This window comes from Ambystoma mexicanum, chromosome 1q (genome assembly GCF_040938575.1).
Source record: "Ambystoma mexicanum isolate Mex_15411 chromosome 1q, UKY_AmexF1_1, whole genome shotgun sequence".
In the NCBI taxonomy this organism is placed as follows: Eukaryota; Metazoa; Chordata; class Amphibia; order Caudata; family Ambystomatidae; genus Ambystoma; species Ambystoma mexicanum.
In genome coordinates, this window is record NC_090922.1 from 136,855,296 (window position 1) to 136,873,854 (window position 18,559).

Sequence of the window (18,559 nt, forward strand, 5' to 3'; positions counted from 1 at the left end):
CTTTTTTTTTTTAAACTTTTCTTTATTAGTGAGAAGTAGCAATCAGCATAGCACAATTTACACGCATGATACACAATACATATTGAAGCGTGAATGACAAAACGGAGATTCTACAGAAGGTCACATGCAATCTAAGAACAGTCAATTACAATATCGGCATGCATCAAGTAGAGCGGTCTGCCCCCTGATCAGGAGAGGGAGGGGATGACAATAGCACAAGGTCCACCTTGCGGTTCAAGTAGCTACAGAACTCAGTCCATATGTTTTTAGGGCGAGCATTGCTAGGCAGCAAGTTAACATAGTTCTCTTCGCAGGATTGTGTCCAGGTGAGGGACTTCAGCCACATCTCTAGGGAAGGGGGGGATCTGTGCTTCCAACATTGCAGAATGCATTTATTGGCCACAATAGCCGCCACATTCAGAAACCTGGCTTCCCGTTTCGCTTCCGGCCCCTCCCACAACCCAAACAGAAGAGACAAAGGTTCCGGGCCCACACAGAACCCCACTACCTCGGAGAGGATTTCAAGCACCGCATTCCAGAACTGGGCAAGTGCCCCACAAAACCAGAACATGTGTGCGTGGTCCGCTTCAGTGGATCTACATCTTGGACAGGGGTGGGATTGATCCAGGGCAAACTTTTCAATCGTGAAGGGAGTGTAGTATAGGCGATTGAGGAGTTTGTACTGAATACATCTAGCTCGGGAGTTGAGAGAGACCTTGCGAGTATGAATACACATTTTGGACCACACAGCATCAGTAATGTCTAATCCCAGGTCCCGGCTCCAGACATCCCGAACCGAGCAGGGGGGTTCGGCCACGCGCGCCATCAGCATTTTATACAAAGAGGATATGATGCCCTTACCGCCAGCGGAATTGGCTATATAGCTGACCTCGGGGGACTCGGGGGGTTCGTCCGGGTATGAAGGCCACATGCCTTGGATTGCCGCCCTGATACAGAAGTATTGCAGCAGCTCCAGTGGGGACCTGGAGTGCCCAGGCTTCCATGTGTCTGGGGTGATGAATTTCCCATCAGGGAACAGGTCGGAGAGTGATCTGTATCCCAGGTCTGACCAGTGACGCATGAGAAGTTTATCGTGTGTGGGGGTGAGGCCAGGGAAGGACCAGAGGGGAAGCCATTTGTAATACGGGGGTGAGCCGGAGTCCGGCGCCAGAATCTGCCGCCAAGCCCTTATAGTGGAGGCCACCGGGTCCGCAGGGGCCTGCAATCGATACGAGTGGAAGAGGATCAATGACATGACGTTCACCTCCTCGGCGGCCAGGATTTCGAGTTTAACATGCGGGGGGGGTTCCTGGTGCTGGTACCAGTACGTAGCGTATTGAGCCTGGGCGGCTATCCAATACTGGACGAGATCAGGTGCACTAAAGCCGCCTTTCTCGTAAGGCAGGGTCATATGCTGCCACATTCTATGCACAGCTCCTGAGTGCCAGAGGAAGCGGGCGCACCCCGCATGCAAGTCCGCAAAGTATTGTTTTCCGGGCCAAAGTGGAACGTTAGCGAATATGTACAGGAGTTTTGGGACTATTATCATTTTTATTAGAGACATTCTTCCCGAGAGTGAAAGGGGGAGGTTTCGCCATCTTTCCATCTTGGTGTGAGCATAATGTGCGGCAGCCCCATAGTTGTCAGACAATAAAGAGGGTCTAGAGAGGGCCACTTGGACCCCTAGGTATTTGATGCCTTCAGGTGCCCATTTGAGAGGGAACTCGCATGCAGGTTGGGGGTTTGCAAGGGTGAGGGGAAATATCTCTGATTTAGAGTAATTAATAGTGAAGCCTGAGAATGTGCCAATCTTGATAATTTCACGTATGATCGGGTCGAGGTGAATTGAAGGGTCTCTTAATATATAACAGCACGTCATCGGCGTAAAGTGAAATGATTTCGGGAGAATCCCGCAACCGAATCCCCCTGCGTATGTGGTTGTTACGTACACTGTCAGCCATGGGCTCAATGGCCATCGCGAACAACAAGGGAGAGAATGGACAGCCCTGTCGCGTCCCCCTATGTAGGGAGAAGGGGGCCGACAGGTTTGAGTTGACTAGGACTCTGGCTACAGGGTTAGTGTATAACAATTTAATGCAGGACATCATATATGGGCCAGTCCCCATCTTCTCCAGTACCGCCCATAACTATTGCCACGAGACCATGTCGAATGCTTTTTGAGCGTCCAGTGTCACGGCTACTGCATTGGCTCGGGGGTCGATTCTAGAGATTACGTTAAAAAGTCGTTGAATGTTTAAGACAGTGGAACGGGCAGGGACAAAACCGCTCTGGTCAGGGTGGATCAAATATTTCATGATGGGGAGGAACCTATTTGCTATGATTTTGGCGAAGATTTTGGTATCAGTATTTATGAGGGAGAGGGGTCTATAAGAGCCACACTCATCTAGAGGTTTACCCGGTTTGGGCAGCACTGTAATAACGGCCTCGCGCAAGGAGCAGGGGAGGGTAATAAGACGCAGCGACTCCTCCCAGACCTCGTGCAGGCGCGGGGCAAGAAGGGCAACATGTTCCTGATAGAACTTGGCGGTCAGGCCATGTGGACCAGGGGCTTTACCCTTAGGCAGGGCCGAAATGACAGCGGTAATCTCCTCAAGGGTGAAGGGAACATCAAGTTGTTCTCTGGTGGCTAAAGATATAAGGGACATTGGGATGCGGTCCAGGAGGTCATCAATATCTCGCGGGCTGTGCTCTGGTTGCTGGGCATAAAGGGTTGTATAGAAGTCTGCAAAGGTCTCAAGAATGGGCTGGTCGGACCAATTTCTCACTCCACCACTATCGATGATGCTATCAACTCGGGCCCTGCCTCCTTCGGCCCGAGCGAGGCGCGCAAGAGTACGGCCAGGCCTTTCTCCTTCACCATACTTACGGGCTGCAATGGGACGGGAGAGATATCTTATTTCGCTGTGTGCGAAGGACTCGAATGTGTCTAGTTCCTTTCTGATCTGAGCTAGCTTGGGCGGAGAGGGGGTGGCCGCATATTCACACTCTAGCTCACGGAGTCTGGACTCAGAGCGGCGCAGAGAGTTTCTAATGTCCTTCAGGACCCCAGCCTCCCTGGAGATACACATGCCCCTGATGAAAACCTTAAAGGCCTCCCACCTCACCCCATCCGTTGTATCGTGGCGTTGGTTGTTATCGAAAAACAAGGTGATATCTGCAAGGATGTCAGCCTTAAAGACTATATCGTGTAGTGCGTCTGACTTAAACCGCCAGTGCGAGTGTGGAGGGGGGGTCGGGCTCAGGGTGATGTCTAACGTGATCGGGGAGTGATCGGAGAGTGTGCGGGGTAGGATCTGTGTGGTATGTATTTTGCCCATGAGCCCCGCGGAGAGAAGGAAGAGATCGATCCTGGAATGACTGTCATGGACGGAGGAGGAATAAGTAAACTGTTTCGTCTTGGGGTGGAGCGCTCTCCAGGCATCCACCAGACCTGTAGTGAGCATGTGTGCATGGAGGCGGCGAGCGGCTCTAGAGAGTGTTCTAGGTGCAACACTGGATCTGTCCAAGTCGGAGTCGAGGATGAGATTCATGCCCCTCCCCCAGATGATGGGGTCCCCAACATAGCCAAGTAGAATGTCAAGGATGTGGTCGAAAAACTCAGGTACATCTATGCATGGGGCATATGTGTTGACCAGGAGGCATTCTGTATTAGCGAGGAAACAGTGAAGGATCACATATCTACCCTGGGCGTCTATATGGCTGGTGCGAAGGGAGAACTGCAAGGATTTGTGAATCAAAGTGAGGACCCCTCTGGATTGTGATGAGAACACAGTATAATATCTGCTGGGGCCCCATGACGCGGCAAGAGAAGCCGATAGTTGTGCGAGTGCGTGAGTTTCCTGTAAGAGAAGTATTTTGACCCCGTGCCTCTGGGCATAGGCCGTGATCCTGCGTGCCTTCGTAAAGTTGCTGAGCCCTCTGACATTCCAAGACATCAGCCTAATAGCCATTCAGTAGTAATTTAGGGGGGATCCCAGTAATGTGCGTCATATTTTGTCAAACTGGTGCCAGCAACTTGCATCGCTACCAGATGCGTCATGCCAAAAGCTACCACTGTCTCACCATTTTTATTGTTAAACCATTCCCCAACAACCCCACCCCCCTCCCTCACTGCCACCCCCAACATAGCAGTGCTCAAAAACCCACCCAAAATCTCACATCCCTTGTGCCAAGCCCAACGGGGCTGGGCCAGCCCCCAAACCAAACATGGGAGCAACCAATGAACTAAATAAGCCAAACTCGGCGTTGCAACTGCAGCGGGGAAGCTGCTCCCGTGAGCCCGATTAAGATTGTATAACAGTGAAATACACCAAATACCGTACAGCGGCGGCGTAGTTAAACTTTAGAGGAGACAACACAGTGGGGCACAGTGAGCATGGGCTATAATAATAGAGGATCCCAGTACAAGTGCAATATACCGTCAACCATACAGCGGTGACCCATGTTATGATGCATGAAATTTCAATGAGTTACAACAATAAAAGAGAGCATAAGGGGAAGAATACATGGGATTATAGGGAAGATGCAAATGACAGGTGTGGTATTAGAAACACAATAATTCAAGTAGCGCGTGCAAGGCAAGTCGGGTCAACCCTCATCTACGGGGTCTCCTTCAGGGCCTGGGACAGGAATATGTGACTCGATGAACTTCACCGCTTCCTCAGGGACAGTGAAAAAGTACAGTTTGTTACGATGGGTGAGCTTCAGCCTTGCGGGGAACAACATGGCATATTCCACCTTCCTCTCCCGGAGCATTTTTTTTACGCCATTGAATTGTCTGCGCTCCATTTGGACGTTGACAGAGAAGTCAGGAAAGATGCGGATAGTTTGGGACTCAAGTCTAAGTTCCCCCTTGTCCCGGGCAAGCCGCAGGATGTGGTCCCTATCTCTAAAGCTGAGAACCTTAGCTATAATTGGTCTGGGAAAATCGCCCGGCTTGGGGCGCTGGACCAGTGATCGATGGGCGCGCTAAATAGTGAAAAAAGGAGAGAGTTGAGGATCACCTAGGAGGTCTCTTGGAAGGGTCTCGACTGCCAGCTCCATTTTGCCCTTGAGGGCTGTCTCAGGAACCCCCACTATGCGGATATTATTCCTACGAGATCTGGACTCCAAATCATCGCACTTCGCCTTGACCTGCTTCACGTCTCGTACCAATTCAGAGACCGTATCCTGGAGCGTGTGTACCTCGTCCTCAGTGGCCCCAATTCTGGTCTCAGCCTCCACCAGCCTAGTGCCATGCTGATCCAATTTGGCGCGTAGTGAGGCAACATTTGCATTTATGTCGTCTAATTTTTCATGAAATGACGCAAAGTTTTTGGCCATGGATTCCATGATTGACGTAAGGTCCGGCTGAGGAGAGCATGGGGATATATCCGGGTCGTCTTGAATAAGGGCAGCCCCAGCCTGGTCTTGCTTGGCAAGCGATTTGGCAAACTTGTCCATTGCTCCAGCCTTGTTGGCCCCACGTGCTTTGCCGGACATTTTGGGGGGGGCTTTAAGAACAGTAGAGGGTGTAACGTTGAACGACAGAAGCAGGAACCAGGGGGTTTATGGAGGAACTAGGTCCAAATCAACGGTGGGGCGGCGTCCGCCCAGTGGGAAGGAGGTAGGTACCCCACCAACAGGCGTGTTTTAGGGCGGTAAGCCCACTCCGAGGGGCAAGCAAGGAGTCCCAGGGGCAGTGCAATTCGGGGTGGACAGTATCTTGTGGCGCCCACCTCTGTGCCAAGAGGGTCTAGGCAGAGATGGCCAGTATTGGAGGGCAGCGCTGTCAGGGGTGCGTGATGCTCCCGGGGCATAGCAAGAAAGTGCGCTGGCTAGGGAGAGGAGAATAGTAGACGCCTACGGTGGCACCAGCACCGGGTGAGTGGTTCGGGGGGTCGCTATCCTGTGCAGAGTGGAGCAGGGACAGCCCGAGGACACGGCAGACAGGATAGGCTGATTTTGTGGCGCCCAGCTCCCCCAACCTCCTCACCTCGGGACTCCGCGAAGCAAAGTATGTGTAGCAGTTGGAGTAGTAGGGGGTCTCCAATCAGCAGCAGCGGATCCAGGCCCGAGCGGGGCTCAAGGCACCAGCAGGGTCCCGGAGCCAGGAGGCCCCAGCACGGCCGCCCGTCACCGCCGCCTCATGGATCCGCGGAGTCAGCAGCAGAGCCGCGAGGGAGGGTGCCGGGCTGATATCAGTGCAGGGGCCGCTCTGGCAGCCCCCGCCGAGTTCCAGCGTGATGTCTCCCATCAGGGGGTGGCGCCGTCACCGCAGCGCCGGGGAGAAGTGCAGGGGAGATGTCCGCAGCAGCTGCTGTGTGTGCGGGGGGGCGCTCCGGCAGCCCCCGCCGCACTCCTGAGTGATGCCTCTCGACCAGGGGCCGCCGCGTAGAAGGAGGAGTGCTGGGCGGAATCGGTGCGGGGGCCGCTCCAGCAGCCCCCGCCGCAGGAGTGCAGCCTCCTGTCAAGGGGCCGGCGCCATCTCTGCAGCCCGAGGGGTGGCGAGGGAAGGGCGCCGGGCCGATACCAGTGTGGGGGCCGCTCCGGCAGCCCCCACCGAGTTCAAGCGTGATGTCTCCCATCAGCACAGGGAAGAAGTGCAGGAGGCGGAGCGGGCCGGCAAGAGGGAACCAGCAGGCCGCGGGTGTAGCCTCGCCCCCAGGGGAAGCATGAGGGGCGGACGGCCACGACCCCAGGGCGCCGGCCGCGACGTCCGGGGCAAGCGGCCAATGATGAAGAGTCTCCGCGCCCGAGGCGGCCGCCCACTCCGACAGCAACCCCAGAGGGCGGGCGGCTGGGCGTCTCCGCACAGCAATGCGCCGCAGGGGGATGGCGGGGACAGGCCGCCGAGGAGCCGCACGGCCCAGAGGCCTCTGCCGGCAGGCGGGCCTCCCGTAGTCCAGATTCTCCCCAAAACAGGACAGGTTGAAGCGGGGACAATGGGCAGCAGGATGCACGGGGTCTCGGCCTCAGTGTGTCCGTGAAACCGCTGATTGAGGCGGATATGTAGCGCTCAGGCCACGGAGCGTTGAAGCTAAGCGGCCATCTTGCTGGCTGCTCAACAGCGCCCCCGCCCCGATGCATCTTAACATTTGCTGTGCATTGCTAAGTAGATACCCAGGATGCATCTTAGCATTTGTTCTGCATTGCTAAATGGACAGCCAGGATGCATGTTTGCATTTGCTGTGCATTGCTACGTAGATGCCCAGGATGCATCTTCACATTTCCTGTGTGTTGCTTAGTAGATGCTGAGAATGCATCTTCTCATTTGCTGTGTTTTGCTAAGTAGAAAACCAGGATGCATCTTTGCATTTGCTGTGTGTTGCTAAGTAGATGCTCAGAAAGCATCTTCATATTTGCAGTGCCTTGCTAAGTAGATGGCCAGGATGTATCTTCGCATTTACTTTGTATTGCTAAGTATATGCCCAGGATTCATCTTAAAATTTGCTTTGTATTGCTTAATGGATGCTCAGGATGCATCTTTGCATTTGCTGTGCATTGCTAACTAGGTTCCCAGGATGCATCTTCATATTTGCTGTGTATTGCTTTGTAGATGCCCAAGATGCATCTTTGCATTTGCTGTACATCACTGAGTAGATTTCAAGGTTGCATCTTAAGATTTGCTGTACATTTCTGAGAGGATTCCCAAGATGCATCTTTGCATTTCCTGTCCATTTCTAAGTAGATGCCAGGATGAATCTTCACATTTCCTGTGTATTGCTAAGAAGATACCCAGGATGAAACTTCTCATTTGTTGTGTATTGCTTAGTAGATGGCCAGGATACATCTTCACGTGTGCTGTGCATTACTAAGTAGATGCCCCAGATGCATCTTTGCATTTGCTGTGCATTGCTAACTAGATGCCCAGGATCCAACTTCATATTTGCTGTGTATTGCTTTGTAGATGCCCAAGATGCATCTTTGCAGTTGCTGTATATTACTGAGTAGATTCCCAGGATGCATCTTTGCGTTTGCTGTCCATTGCTAAGTAGATGCCCAGGATGCATCTTCACACTTGTTGTGTATTGCTAAGAAGATACCCAGGATGCATCTTCCCATTTGTTTTGTATTGCTTAGTAGATGCCCAGGAGGCATCTTTGCATTTGCTGTGCATTGCTGAGTCAATGCCCAGTCTGCATCTCTGCATTTGCTGTGCATTGCTAAGTATATGCCCAGGATGCATCTTGCATATTTGCTGTGTAATTCTAAATAGATGCCCAGGATGCATCTTTCCATTTGCTGTGCATTGCTAAGTATATGCCCAGGATGCATCTTCGAATTTACTGTGCATTGCTAAGTAGATGCTCAAGCTGCGTCGTCGTATTTGAAGTGCATTGCTAAGTAGTTGCCCAGGATGCATCTTCCTATTTGATGTTTATTGTGGCAATAAGCCATGAAACGGCAGGCCAATACCGCCTCAGGTAATGCCACCCGGGCCCATAGTTACAGGCCCAAGCACAGTGAGGGCCTTAACGAGGCCCGGGGGCATTACTGCGGGCGGTATTGGCCCACCGTTGAGGGGCTTACTGCAATTAGTACCCCGGCCCATTAGACCAGGGTACTAATGGCATTTTTTTCTGTTCCAAAACGCTGCTGAGTTTGGGAACAGAAAAAAAAAAAAATGACCGCCGGGAAAGGGAAAATGTATTCCATTTTCACTTTCTATGGTGGCCATCGGGAGCGGACGCGCTGGGAACAGAAGTGTTCCCAATGCGTTTGCTAGCGAGAAAAGAAGAAAAAAGAAGATAAGGGTGTTGGGAGGGAGGAGAGGGATAGTTTGCAGGGGTGGGGGGTGGAGGAAAAAAAATTACCTGAGTCCCCAGCCATGGGGAGGCTTGGAGTGGGGATTGCCCCGTTTCGTGCCTCCTTATTGGCTAAGGGGCTGCCACGCCCTCCGCTGGTAACAAACCCAGGCATGTATGTGCGTCCACGGGATTACACTGTGGTATGGCTCGGAAACGAGCCAATCACATTTAGTGTATCCCGTGGACGCACGTCCGCTGGGTACTAATGCTTAATAGATGCCTACGATTCATGCTCGCAATTGCTGTGTTTTGCTTAATAGATTCTCCGAATGTATTTTCGCATGCTCTGTATTGCTCAGTAGATGCCCAAGGTGCAACTTTGCATTTCCCAGGTAATGAAACTAAACAAAAATGTTTACCCCCTGTTCTGCTTTATGCCAAAGAAAGCAGTAGCCTGCATTTGTATGTTTTGGGGCTCAGTTGCAGCTACACCCTTTGGGGACTTAGAGAGGACCTGGCAGGGACATCCAGTTGGATGGTGGCTGGTTCGGGTCACTCGTAACACAAAGTGCCCGATTCATGGAATTTTTTGCATGCTGCTGAAAAGTGACTTTGCACTGCCGAAAGTCTTTCTTTTAACATCTCAAATCCTTTTCAAAGAACATACTTGAAATCACTCTTTTCAGATCCGAGGAATGGCTGACAAATTCCACATATATTTTATGAATCCAAGTTGATTCTTAGCATTCAGGGGCAAGGCCAAATACGTTTGATATCTGGGCGGGAAGTGATGCCATAATCGGGCAATCAGACTTCAGTCTCGTGATTTGTGAGGCTTACTAATTATAGTCCTTTTCCTTTAATGACGAGTCTACAGGACTTGTTAGTGGCCCGCGGTGTCAGAGAGGAGTCACTGCACACCATAGGCAGCGGAGCAGATTAACTGTCAGTAGAGAGTGAACGACAGTTTACAAAATCTCCTGCAAGTGGAAGCCTTGAAGGTGCACCTCTGCTTACACCTTCTGAATGAAAACAGCGTGTCCGTCACGACCTTAATATGTCAGGCATGCGAAATTCCGAAGAATATACACAGGTGTATATGTTTTATTTTCTGCAGGCTACACGTTCTCCAGGCTAACATGATGTGTTAAAGTACCCTGCATCTATATTCACCCTTGTGGTGTCGCCAGATTTTAAATGTTACGCGCGATATGGTGCATAGTCTGACGAGGAGAAGGGAGATATATTTCCAAGGGTTATAAATGCACTAGAGAAGAGAATGGGCGGCCTGGCAGGAGATTTTCCACGGGAATCATTAGGAAGAGGGAATGACAGGTAGCTGTGGTTAGCCACATTGTGAGATATACAAAATGTACCATAGACTCCCACGCTGGTTTACTAGTCACCTCACACATTTAATCAGTAACTCACACTCTCTCACTCACTCACTCACTCACTCACTCACTCACTCACTCACTCACTCACTCACTCACTCACTCACTCACTCACACAAGTATCCTCAACAAAGGCTGGGACCTGTAAAGGGGGTTAAGATAAGAAGGTAATAACACAAAATTGCTTTCCAGGCCAGGATCTGGAGGCATAAGGGTAACATCTGCAATTCAATAGAAATCAAAATGACCTGAACAGACCAGGACATGTATTTTTGAAGTCAGCTTAGACTGTGTTTCTTTTCTCACAGGGCCTGTGGTAGCGGCACTGTAGTCATGGTTAAGCTGCTCAACTCATATAGAAAGAGCACTTTTTGGGTGGCTTATAACTGGTGCTGTTCGATGAATCCTCACCAAACGTTGCAAGTACATGACCACCTCAGTGTGATTTTGCAAAGTTAGGTGCGGTTTCACCGGGGGGGGGAGGGGGGCAAAGTTATTTAGGGGGTCGCAAATTTTAGAAATCCCCATAGAGGCGATGGAAAAGAAATGTTGCTTGCCTCTACAGCACAAACCGCTGGACGGATTTGCACAAAACTTGCGGGAGGATCGGCGGTTTGGGCCCCGAAAGTGTGCTTTTGCAAATTTGGTGTAAATCCATCAAGGAGTTTTTTTTTTAAATGGCCAAAAATTACGAACATAAAATGTGTGATATCTGGGTCCGGTCCACAGACTCATTTCCTGATTCAGAGTCCACAGACACCACCTGGACCAATCAGAGAGCAGCGTGATGTTAGCAGACATCATATATTTGCCCGCTGATTTGTCAATTAAAAACGTGAAGTGTGTTAAAACATTTGATACGGACACAATGTTGGATTTGCGAACTGTGCCCATTGTGCACAAAAAAACACAACATTGCACTTCTCAAACTAATGAGACCATCTCTTGGGAGGTGAGGAGTGATGAGGCTGGGATGGCATATGGCCATAAAAGCCCCAAAACAGCTGTTTTTTCATCTTCATAGTCCCCAAACATCTGAGATGTTCGGGGGTATTCATGCATATTTCTGCATTACAGTTTCGGTGAAAAGCAGTTTATACCTTTGCGCAACTCAATGAAACTGCATGAAATTTTGCAATATCATTTCAGACCTGACACTCAATGGTTATTCAAAGGCTGGTGCTGTTTTGCCAAGAGGGGGAGTATTATTTGAAAGGCGTATAAATATGGTGCCGTTTCACAAATCTTCACAAAAGTTTGCGAAAAGATTTTAAACCCAGATTTGAATGTTTGTAAAAAGTCTGAAATTTTGCAATATCATTTCAGACATTACCCTCAATGGTTATGCAAAATTTGCTGGGATTTGTCAAAAGGGGGCAAAATTAGAGGGTGGTATCAACATTTTTAGATGGCTTATAAGTTTATTGCCATTTTACAAATCTGCACAAATGTTTTCATAAAGTTTATAGACCCAACCTTGAATGTTTATGCAGAGTCTGAATGGATTTTGTCAAGTGGGGGCTAAGTCATATGACTTTTATTTGCACGTACATTTTGACATTTTCAAAAAATAAAACATGGACGGATTTGCAGCAAACTCATGCAAGGAGCATTGGCAAGGTCCTGAAAGCATGGTTTTACAAATGTGTCTGTGTTTTATTTTGTGAAAAGTATCATAATGTAGGTACAAAAAATAGTGATATACTTTTGGTGACTGGGGTATAGCCTCTGCGTGGCCATGGGCAATGGCCAGGTCGTCTGGGTCATGGCCAAAGACCATGACCCTTACAATTTGGCTACTGACCATGACCACAAGGGACTGGCATTGGGGTTAAAGTGGACATGGCTACCAGGCACTGGCTGTGTGGTAAAGTTTTTCAAAATCGGGGTAGGTTTGAATGGAAAAATTAATTCTGCTTGTGGCTACAGTCCGAAGTGCTGGACAGAATTGCAGCAAACATTTGCAAGGAGTATCAGCAAGGACCTCAAAACATGGTTTTGCAAATCTGTCCTGTGTTTTATTTTTTTCTAAAGTGTCAAAATGTAAGTACAAAACATTGTGATATAACTTTGGTGTCTGGGCAATGTGCCTGACCCTGAGCAAGGACAAATATGTACTCTGATTTTCTTATTGGGGCATGCGCCGTGGCAGTAGCCGTAGGTTCAAATGGGAAACAAAATCTGCTTGCAGCTGCAGCCCGAAGTGCTGGACACGATTGCGGCAAACTTGTGCGAGGAGCCTTAGCAAGGACCTGTGTTTTACTTTTTGAAAAGTGTCAAAATGTAAGTACAAAAATAGTGATATAACTTTGTTACCTGGGCAGTGGGCCTGGTCCTCGGCAAGGAAAAATGTCTACTTTGATTTGCCTATCAGGGAATGCGGCATGGCCAAAGCCCATGCCCCATGGATTGTGGAGACTGGCCATTGCAGCAAGCCATTTATCACATTATGCCATTGGTTATATTATGAGGGTATAGTGGGCACTGCACTAGGATGCATGTACCTCTGATTTCTATGTATTGTGGGTCTTCAAATGTATTGTTTGTACTAGCACAAGTTTTTAGTAAGTTTTGAATTGTTAGCTATTTATTCCATGTTTAACATTACTCAAAATTCTGATAAGAGAGCATTCATTATTTTACTATCCAAAATTAGCAGATTAAAAATATTGTCCTTCTATGATGCATGCTGCCACCATTGCCTAAGAGTATGTGTGATTAGGTTCCTGTATTAACAACAACACTCCAATATAATGTTTTGTTTAGATGAGTACATTCTCTAATACATTAAGTAGTTCATGGTAGGTCTCCCGATTCCCCCTGACATCTTGTTACCAACATTATAAACTGTGGGGACATGTGTGGCCAATAAGAGTAATCTTTTAAAATGTCCAAAGTTTTCTCGGAACCCCTGTTTCCTGCAGTTATCGCATCATGTGCATGATGTAACATCAGTCCCCGAAAGGACAAGGGTACCGCCCATTGGATTTGACATGTCACAGATTCCCTAATCATCAATCCATCTTGTAATCTAATTCTCTTTTTGTTCTTTAACAGTACGCTCAACTCCTCTTTCCCTTTGCAATCGTTTTCAGTCAGAGAGTTTTGTTCTGCATCTACTAAGTGATCATAAAATATGCCTAAAATTGGGTCTTCTTTTTGTGCTTTGATCAGGTCCTGGTCTGGGGTATCACAACTCCATTCTACTACAGGCTGTTGAACTTCCTTTGGAGATTTGTAGCATGCTATTGCATCTACCTGTACTTCACCAAGTAGGTGTTAAATAGGAAACAACTCTCCCATCACTGCTCCAATTTTGGCTGATTGATCTGCCTTGTCATTTCCCTCCTTGTCCTCACCTGGTGCCTTGAGATGGCCTCGGATCTTTCTCCAATGTATTATTACATCATTTTCTGACACAAGATTGTCTATGGCTTGAATGATCTTGCCATGTTTAAGAGGTTTTTTTGTTATATGTCAGCATACCTCTTACCTTCCAGCCAGGTAAATATTCTACAAAACTGTTTTGCGCATAATCATAATCAGTCACTAGAACTATCTCTTTGAGTTTGTTTTCAATTGTGTTAGGGACTGCTTTGTAAATGGAAACCAACTTTGCTACCTGACTACTTCTAAGCCCAATCCTCAAGCTTACTCTTGGAATATTGTCACATTTAAACCATTTATTTCCTATTCCTGCCAGAAGCCCTTTGTCTGTGTTATTTTCTACATGGTATGCACAACCATCTACATACAGAGTTCTAAATCCCTACATGCACCCTCATTGAATCCTTTGTGTGGGGATCATATACATTTATTCAAATTGGATTCTATTTCTGCTTCATCATTTGCACATTCAGCTGCGCAATCATGCAGATCTGAAACTGGGCACTTTTTATTCTGTCCATATTTTACTTCCACAGAGGGCCCGTGAAGTGTACAGGATAGTTAAAAAGGAGGGTGAGATGGCAGTGGAACAGTTTGTCCATGTAAATCAAATCAAGCCTTTCCATCCGAAACATGAGGTGAAAAGGCTTGAGCAAGTTGAGGCTAGTTAACAGAAAATAAGGAGTGTAGAGTGAAAGATTGCTCTAACCGGAGAATCAAAGTAAACATTGAAATACATGGAAAATGTTATGGACTGAAGAGGTGAAGGTATGAAGAGATATAGGTGGGGAGGTGTATTTTTGAAATTACTTTGGTTGCATGATATGATATGCATGTTTTTGATTTGTGTAATGATAAACCTAGTTTCAGGTGGTCCAGCAGGGTGGATTAATAGTCATGGCTGAATGGCGATAATACTGATAATACAATTTTATTTTCAGATGTTCCCGCAGAAGAGGGATACAAAATGTGTTGTGCTAGGTACTTAATTTGTTTTTTTTCTTTTACTTTAGAAAACGAATTCCTTGCCCCGGCAGTGCAAGATCCTTGGAGCACTGGACCCCTGGCAGATGCCACTGCACTGGAGGCCCCGGGAAAGCCCCCCGGACCGAAGAAGGGGGGGTGAAGACAAAGTCTTTAGGAGGCAGGAAGATAATTACCAGCTATGAGAACTGGTCAATCATGGTGCTGTTAGTGCTGAGCGTGTCAAGTACCAGAGTCACAAAAGTTGTGATAGAACCCGGACTGGCATCCGGGATTGTGGTAGAGGAGGTGCCAGGATTCATCCTGGGAAACAGGAGATTAATATACCAAAATATGTATATTAGCATAAATCCTGATCTCATTATAGAAAGGTTTTTGAATGAAACAGCAATTGCCTCTGATCAAGTGAGGGACTGGGTGCAGCCACGTAAGGAGGAAGTTTGGAGAACAACCAGGGAAATTGCTATGCTTTTAGAAAATCCTTTTGTAAGTTCATCTGTTATAAGGAGAAGGAGGGGAAAGCGGGTAGCAAGTCTACTTGCGGCCTCTATTGTGATGACCATTATTGGAGCTGTTTTGGGCACACTGATGTTCACAGCCAATGCTGTGTCTGTGGATACTTTAAGTGCTAAGGTACAGGAGTTAACTCATGATTTGAAAATATTGCAACAAACATTAGATGTAATAAGAGGAGGACAAAGTGAACATATCAAATATGTAAACAAAATCATTCTAATTTTAAATGACAATCCAAAATCATTGAACATAGCACTAATATCATTGTTAAACACAATAAATTATTGTATGATCTTTTAAATGTGATAAACCCAATTGAAAGGATGCTGGGGAAATACCTGCGGGAAGTTCAAAATGCAATATCCCAGTTAATTCAAGTACATATACCTTTGGACCTTATGTCATCTGATGTCATCTATCAAAAGATAGAATGGATCACGCAAAGGCAAGTGGAAATGGTGCAGGCAAAGATCGCCTTGGAGATGGGGAGTGCTATGCCCCTATACATAAACATGAAAAGGATGGAAATAGGGTTTTTGTTATGCATTCCATACATTGCTCCCGAATTAATCTACCAGACCAAATTGGTGCACAATGTCGGCTTTTGCAGGATGGGAAATATATTAAAATCAAAACTCCGGAGATGATAGCCTTTCAATCGTGGGAACCTGATGTTTATCTGATTCCACATTCGGACACCTGTGTAAAATTCAAAGAACAAAATTATACGTGTCCAGGCAAGCCATTTGTTCCTGGTGCGGCAGATGCTAGTTGTGGGTTGAAATAAGATCCCGGGGTATCTGGGGGATGTGAAGTGTTTATTAGTAATCCCGGGATTGAGGAATTGGCTCAAGATAAATTGATTAAGAATAAATGGTTGGTGAGCACCTCCATGAAAAATGATACAGTCACTCATCTTAACCATGGGTCTTTTATTGTAAAACAATTGAAACAGGACCTAATTCATAGAAGTGTTTTATAATGGCAAAGCCCCATTGCAAAATGCTCTGTGAATTAGGCCCATAGTGTGTTCTTCATATCTGTTCCAAAGGATACAATGGTGTCAGTAGTGGAATTGACTCTGTTTCATGCTGATGATGGTTTATGGGAGGGAAAGGTAGACAATATTGAATTCTTTCAGAAAAATACGTTTCCCATTGATCCAGATGTAGAATATGTATTGAATCATATAAAGGCACATACAATTAGAATGAATTTAAAAAGGATAATATCACTATGAACAGCCTGGGTTTGAAAGAAGGAAATACATTCAATTGGGACATGGGTTGAGAGAGGTTTGGTGATTCTGGCAGTTCCAGTCATTTTGATTGTGGGATGGCTTATTGTTCTCACCATTAAGATGAGGATGTTGATTCTGATTCTGATGACAATGGGAAAAGAAAGATGTCCTGCGGTGCACACATTTTGAAGAGCTTATTTTGTTTTCTACTGCTGTGTTGACACGGGGATCACAACAGTAGAAAAAAGGAGGGAGGTGTAGGACATTGAGAGCAATGACATTACATTTAGAGGAGGCAGTAAAATAATGGCAGGAGGATTTATGTGGAAAATACAGACCTCAAATGGCTGGTGCTAATTACAAATGGAAATGCATATTCTTGCAGTAAGCATGTGTTTAAAATGCTAAGAGTTCAGGGCAGCAGGCCATTATTCCGGTTTGCACTGTGTATATATTAACCTGAAGTAACCAACTAACACCCTTTCCAATTAATTGGTAACCTATCTTTAACAAAGCAGCGCAAAGCAGGCTCAGTTGACAGGTGGAAATTGAACTGTTTTTTCTGCAATGGATTTAAAACGTGCAAGCACAGTTTACTGGCTGTGGTTTTATTGCACATACTGCGGGGAAAATATGCACTGTTAAGAAAGCATCATTGTGTGCAGGAAATGATTGTTGCAAATGTATTTGCAAAACTATTCTTCAGGGGAAATGCTGAGACCAGATCGGGTGATGATGCACGTCAGATAAGAGGCAGGTTCTAGTGAGATTGACAGGGGTGGCACTTAAATTCAGGAGACAGAAGGGGTGTGGGCAGACGAACTGCAGGCAGATGAGCAAGAGACTGGCAAGAGTCGTGCAGATGGGCACAGCTTTTCCTGGCAGTCAACAGGCAGAGGAGACAGACGATAGATGGGGGAGCGGCTCTCCTGGAATAGAATTAATGTTTTCCCTGTGGGTCGTTAGAGGTCGTGACACTGCAATTGCTGCCAACTGACACAGAGGGGTGTTCCAGAGAGCAAGAGTCTTCTGTGTTCCAGGTGAATATAAAGTTACAAAGTTAGGGGGATGTATGGATCTATTTTTATAGTCAGTCAGGATCAATTGGTCATTTTTATGAATAATGCTTTTTAGTACCTGAAATGAATACACATTTGAAAGTGTAAAAGGAAAAAAGAAAGTTGGCTTGCTGTCGTGTTTTCCTTTCTTGTTTTATTTTTCTCTCTCAAACTGTGTCTGCTGCCAATTGTATCAGAGCACAAGGTATGTGGTAAGATAAGAACCGTGGGTGTTTATTAATGAAAACAAACTGGTCATGTAATCTAACGTAGAAGTTCTATTTTGTACTAATACTTATACCACACAACATGTTCTCTGAATAGATTCAAATAATAGTGTATATAAAAACAAACATTTTTAAAACTGAAACAGTGGGGTGGAGTTTTCGGTGTATAAAGGTGTTCAATGACAAAGAGGGTGTGAGGTTACAGGGAAGAGCCCCAGTGTGCCAAAGAAAGTAATACATTTTACCACAGGTGGTAAAACATGAAACAAATGTTGGTGTTCATAGTAAGTACGTTTAAAAGTGTATGATGCATGCGTGACTGGTGAACCATTCCCAATGGAAAATGCTTTATGATTTGGCTGATAGAGCATAGCCCTGCATCGTAGATAAGTTGCTGGGGACAGGCAGTGACACTGTAGAAATACAAGTGTAATAAGTCCAGTGACTTCTACTTTAGGGAGGACCCGGGGTGGAATACAGACATTAGTGTATGTTCGTAAGGGGAGCATTGCCACTATAGATAAGGAAGACACTGATGCATTACCACTATAGCAAAATACCATTTACCACAATAGCAAAATACCATACCATTAGGTGTATCCCCTCCAGACAAAATCACTAACAAAACACCACCCCTTGTAGGGACTTTTCATAAAAACTAATTTCATATGTGATGTCATTAGTGAAATCATGAATGACACTTGTGATGTCACCTTTGATGTCCTGGGTGTTAGTCTTAGCAGTGCACCGTGGTGGTGTGAGTTATGGTTGCTTAGCTTACCATAACTTCTGAATTTCTGGGATTTTTTGGGTTTTACTTGTAACCATAATGTCCCTTTAACAACGTTTTTTCACAGAATTTTATAGGTTTTTATTAGTGCAACTTAACCATAATGTCCCTTTAAAAAAGTGTTTTCACTGAATATATATATATATATATATATATGATAGTCCATTTGAGCCAAGTCACCCATTCCATAACATTGCTATCGCTGGATTTCTC